The following is a 6109-nucleotide window of genomic DNA, read 5'->3' as shown; positions in this document are numbered from 1 at the left end:
CGACGTAGCTTCGACCAAGTTCGTTATGGAACTAACGTCAAAATTTCATTCCGCGGGACTATTTATAAGTTACGGCAGCTCCACCTCGCGTTAAAAACGAATCCACCAATGGCGTCGCCGTATGACTCATCGAGTTTATAAAACGGCCGTTGGCGCGACGAAAATTTTCAGTTGACTTTCGAACGTTCGTACGTACGGTCGGTCGTTCGGTCGAAGCAAGCAAGCAAGCCACTACCTACGTTAATTCTTTTCATTTGATTCATCCGATATCCGAGATGGCGAGAACTAAACAGACGGCTCGTAAATCTACCGGTGGCAAGGCACCTAGAAAACAGTTGGCCACGAAGGCGGCCAGAAAAAGCGCTCCCGCCACCGGAGGTGTCAAGAAACCTCACCGTTACAGGCCCGGTACGGTCGCCCTTCGTGAGATTCGTCGTTATCAAAAGAGCACTGAACTTTTGATCCGCAAGCTGCCTTTCCAACGTCTCGTCCGAGAGATCGCCCAAGATTTCAAGACCGATCTCCGTTTCCAAAGTTCGGCCGTGATGGCACTTCAAGAAGCCAGCGAGGCTTATCTCGTCGGCCTCTTCGAAGACACCAACTTGTGCGCCATCCACGCCAAACGTGTCACCATCATGCCGAAAGACATCCAATTGGCGAGACGCATTCGTGGCGAGAGGGCTTAAATTTCCTCCATCCATCCATCCATCCATCCGATCCGACCATCTAGAATTAACAAATTCTTCATCTTCGAAGGTGTTAAAAGAAGAAAAAAAAAATCGGTTCTTTTCAGAACCACAATTATTTTCCAACGAATTGAAAATTTATCGTTCGCGCATGCAACTTTTTGAGATTGAAAAAAAAAAAAAAAAAAAAAAAAAGTTAGGTTATGTGATTTATTCACAAAATTCGTACTTACATAAAACGATAAACTTTTGCTTTTTTCTTTCACATTAAATTTTCTTTTAACTGAGACTATTTGAAACATTATTATATAATAAAGTTTATCATTCTTTGTAATAACACTGTTTCGACAGTCAAATGAATAGACAAGAAAATCAAATGAAAGTATGTATCTCCTCAACAGAATGTGCATTGTCCAAGCGAATCTTTCGTTCGTTTCTTGAAAATAATTGTGGCCCTGAAAAGGGCCATTTATTTGTATCGATGGTGCCCCTACGTCGATATATACGATCGGAGCACGTTCCCGAAACCACCAGGACGTCGTCGTCGTTGAAAAAATTAAATCATCGTCGTCGACTTTTCACTTCTTTCTCTTGGGTGAAGCGGTTTTTTTCGCTTTGACGGTGACGGCTTTGGCCGTTTTCGGTTTCGGCGCTTTCGGTTTCTTGGTTGGACCGGCCTTGTTGGATTTCTTCGCTTTCGATGGCGTCTTGGGTTTGACGGGCGATCTGGAGGCGGCGCTGGCTTTCTTTTCGGGAGCGGACGCAGCCTTTCTAGCCTTCGATACGGCGACGCTCTTCTTTTCGGCGGCAGTTTTCTTAGACTTGGCCGAAGCGGCGGGGGCGGCCTTCTTACCGGCTTTTGAGGCGGATCCTTTTTCGGCGGACGTCGGCGCTGACGCGACGGAACGTTTAGCAACGCCCGTCTTCTTGGATTTCGCCGATGACGACGCGGTCGCAGCGGCAGATCTCTTTTTCGTGGCGGACGGAGCCTTAGCTGCACCGGTGACGGCAGAAGCCAACTTGAACGAACCGGAAGCTCCTTTTCCTTTGGTTTGGACCAACGAACCGGATGCGACGGCGCCCTTAAGGTACTTCTTGATGAAAGGCGCAAATTTTTCCGCGTCGACTTTGTAGTTGGCCGCGACATATTTCTTGATCGCCTGCAACGAAGAACCGCCGCGTTCCTTCAAGCCTTTGATGGCGTTGGTGACCATCTCCGAAGTGGGCGGATGAGAAGGTTTGCTTCTCGGATTTTTGGGCTTCTTCTCCTTCTTCACCGGTGAGGAGCCGGAAGTGGCACCGGCGACCGTCGAAGCTGCTTGATTTTCTACGTCGGCCATATTTTCGTCTATCGCGCGCGCGTTTTTTTCTTTTTATTATAGGTAGGCTTATTCTTCGGTGAAAGAACGAATGAACTTTACAGAACGAATTGGGCGCCAAAGTCAAAGTGTTGGCGCGTTCGAAAACGCGCGGACCGCGGACTAAACGAGAGCCTTCTCGTCGAGTTAGAAAATTCAGTGGGCCTCGAATACAGCTTTCGCGTGATGGCATCGTTCTCTTTACGCGAAGATCACCGCCTCCGGGTGCGGGAACATGAGCGATTCGGTCGGCGATGGCCTCCTGAATAACCTCAAGTTTTCCCGGACGACCAGCCGACCTCCAAAAGCGAACAAGGACCGATCGAACGTCGACTCGAACAAAGACCCTCCGAAACAAGGAGATGACATCCAAGTTCGACGCCGACGTTACGCGTTTTCCACGAATAACAGGAAAGTTCCGCTTTCGACCAGACAAACTTGGAAGCATCCTCTACAAGTTTCACGAACGAATCGGTCGAAAAGTACGTGCGATCTTTTCGAAAATCGCCTCGCAAAGAGACGCAGCACGGATCGGAGCGACGACCGACGAACCTGCAGAGTGTAGGAAAAAAATTCACAAACGGTCGAAGATGACGTCCGAGAAGGTCGAATTTTTTCAAGAACGAAGATAAAACCTTCGCCTTTCGTAGGAGTTGATTTTTGAAAACGATCTTGACGAACAGGTCGGAAAAAAAAACGATGTCAATTTCGGACTCGACCATGAGAAACGAATTTGTACGACGAACGGACTTTTCGAACGACTTTTTTCGCAAAATCGACATTTTTTCCTCAAAAATTACCTCACACACGACGAAATCCCATCATCGAAACATCACCGAAAACAGTTTTGACGGCGAAATTCTCGTCAATTTTACGAAAATAAAGGGAAAATCAGACGGACCACCGTCGAACATCCAGCGACGGGAACGGACGAGTTTTTTAATTTTTCTTGCCAATTCATTGCGAAAGAAGCAATTTTTCTCGACGAAACCATTTTATAATCATAAAAAAAACTCCCCAAACACCACAAACCAACAAAAATACGGAAATCTTGCATTGTTTGCATTTTTCAGACACTCTAAATAAAACTACGTCGATGTCGGCGGATTTTCAGTCGGTCGTCGGTCGACAGAAATCCAACGAAATTTTCATTTGTTCTTCTCAAAAACGAAAAACAAACAAATCAACAAAACATTCCCTACTATTAGTCGACATTTCGAGCAGAAACTACGAACGTCGAAAGATTTAAAAAATGAAATATGTAGGTGTGCGTGCGTGCGTACTTACTTGAAACTTTTTTCTTGTTTCATCGTCGCACTGGAACAAATTAAATTTTAATGCAATGTAAACGCGACCACACTTTCGACGAAAACATCTCTATGAATCGAACGACGTCGGAAAAAGAATAAATCGAGAAGAGAACAAATCATGAAACAACACACACCCACCCCGCCCGGCCCGGCCAGAGTGGTGGGAATTTCGATGAATGAACAGACAAAGAAACCAACTCTGTTATCAGTTCTAAGAAAGAAAGCAGGTAGCGGCGGCGGCGAACCTTCGACCGTACTACGGTCAGTTCATGAATTAACCCCGTCCGTTCGGAGTTTATTCATCTCCGGTCCGTGTCGGCGTTTACTTCAAGTGGGTGCTATTTCCATCTAAGCAAGCAAGTGAGTAAGTAAGTTCTCAAATTTTAAATTACGTTAATCGCAAGTGACTCGTTGAGATCGTCAAACGAACAATTTAATTTAACGCCTCATACGAGTTTTTTTTTTTCGTCATTTTGTCGCAAAAAAAAAACTAAAAAACGACTCGCAAAAAAAAATTTTTTTTTTTTCTTCTTTTAAATCTTGTACATTTTCTGACATGTGTACCATCGAAAAATGTCACATCCAAACGATCGAACAATCACAAAAAATCGTCAACGTACCATCTTGGAAAATTTTACCAGGCAACGACCATACCACGTTGAAAACTACCGGTTCTCGTCCGATCACCGAAGTCAAGCAACGTCGGGCGCGGTCAGTACTTGGATGGGTGACCGCTTGGGAACACCGCGTGCCGTTGTCTCTACTCTTTTCTTTTTTTATTAACATTTCTGATGTCAAACTTTTTTTAAATATATTTTTCACTATTTATATTTTCTCTCAGGAACTTATATAGTATGAAGACGAAAATTTTTAATTCGTTCGAGTTGAATTTGTGGTTCTGAAAAGAACCGATTTTTTTTCTTTTTTTTCCAACCAACTTCCAAGCTGCTCGAGGAGGATTTATTTTGAACTGGTGTATTTGGTGACGGCCTTGGTTCCTTCAGAAACGGCGTGCTTCGCCAATTCACCGGGCAAAAGAAGACGCACCGCCGTCTGGATCTCCCTGCTGGTTATGGTCGAACGTTTGTTGTAATGAGCGAGGCGACTGGCTTCAGCAGCTATACGTTCGAAGATGTCGTTCACGAAACTGTTCATGATAGACATAGCCTTGCTGGAGATACCGGTATCGGGATGGACCTGCTTCAACACCTTGTAAATGTAGATGGCGTAACTCTCCTTCCTCCTGCGCTTCTTTTTCTTGTCGCTCTTCGAGATGTTCTTTTGAGCTTTTCCGGCCTTCTTGGCCGCCTTACCGCTGGTCTTGGGTGGCATTCTCTTCTAGTCGTCGAGTTAAAAAAACGTTTAAAAACAGAAAACGAGACAGACACGACGTGCACGTTACGACGAGTATACTCGATCTAAAACGCCGCACACCTAAAATCCCTCTATTTATAACGAGCGAGCGACAAACAGGCGCTCCGCCTTAGTTCGTCGTTCGACCATTGCCCTAACGAGATGGCGCTGTACCGACCATATAAATTTCTAGCCTTCGCCGCGTTCGGCATTTATTTCAAGCCGTACGTTTGTCAGTGCGCTTCGTGTCAGTCGCAGTAGGTGTTTTGCTGTTTATATCGTATAACAACATGTCCGGAAGAGGAAAAGGAGGTAAAGTGAAGGGAAAGGCGAAGTCTCGTTCCAGTCGTGCCGGACTTCAGTTTCCCGTCGGCAGAATTCATCGTCTTCTGCGTAAAGGAAACTACGCCGAAAGAGTGGGTGCAGGTGCTCCCGTTTATTTGGCGGCCGTAATGGAATATCTAGCCGCCGAAGTTCTCGAATTGGCAGGAAACGCCGCCAGAGATAACAAGAAAACCCGTATCATTCCGAGACATCTTCAATTGGCTATAAGGAACGACGAGGAGTTAAACAAGCTCCTTTCCGGCGTTACCATCGCCCAAGGCGGTGTCTTGCCCAACATCCAGGCGGTGTTGTTGCCCAAGAAGACCGAAAAGAAGCCTTAAATTTAATTCTTCGCCGCCGTCATCTCGAACGAAAAACAAAAACTTTTATAAAAACCATCTTCACATCGGCCCTTCTCAGGGCCAAAAATTCAACTCGAACGAATTGATTTTTTCGCCAAAATACAACAACCTATGAGAATCATGTTAAAAAGTCTTTTAGATATTTTAAAGTTAAACCGATCAATTAATTCATTATACGAGCGTAGACTGAACGGAAGATTTTCGATTACATTCAACCAAGAAAGATGATTTTTACGACTTTTCATCGTAATTTTTAGAAAAATTCAATGCCCGACTAAAGCACGAACTCGACAACTCTATCTATAATAATTTATTGATTATCTAATTCAAGAAACATTCCGATTCGTCGTAAATTTCTTCACATTTCGCACATTAATCTGTTAAGAACATACACACACACACCGGTCGCCTATACGTGCTCTCCGTCTCGATAATTTCTTGCAGCAGCAGTCGTCAGCGGTGAGCCGTAATACTACAATCAATCGTTTTATTTGCTATGAGATTTTGTTTCAAGTCACGTCTGAGGAGAGTAACTCTACCCCATATTGGACATAACCTCAAATATACTCTTCGTGGCAAAAACGTTCTTTTAACGATGGTCATTCTAACCTAAAACTGCTGTCAAAATTGTCAAAGTCGCCGCCTGGATCACAAATTAAAATGATCACTCACTCCGTACGATTTTCATTTCGATTTGAAGACAAACACACAATTGA

The 6109-nt window shown here is 44.5% G+C and overlaps 1 non-coding gene across 1 annotated transcript; it reads left to right on the top strand.

The window, feature by feature from the left end:
* The first annotated feature begins 3994 nt into the window (after nt 1-3994).
* Nucleotides 3995-4114, top strand: LOC148165852 (5S ribosomal RNA). Its single transcript, XR_015771124.1, has one exon. It is a non-coding gene; the product is annotated as a 5S ribosomal RNA (ribosomal RNA).
* Nucleotides 4115-6109: the final 1995 nt, after the last annotated feature.

Source organism: Gnatocerus cornutus, unplaced genomic scaffold, assembly GCF_029298725.1.
Source record: "Gnatocerus cornutus isolate USDA-ARS CGAHR unplaced genomic scaffold, icGnaCorn1.1 ctg00000171.1, whole genome shotgun sequence".
Classification (NCBI taxonomy): domain Eukaryota; kingdom Metazoa; phylum Arthropoda; class Insecta; order Coleoptera; family Tenebrionidae; genus Gnatocerus; species Gnatocerus cornutus.
The sequence above is the reverse complement of the archived record's forward strand: the minus strand, read 5'-3'. Positions and strand labels throughout refer to the sequence as shown.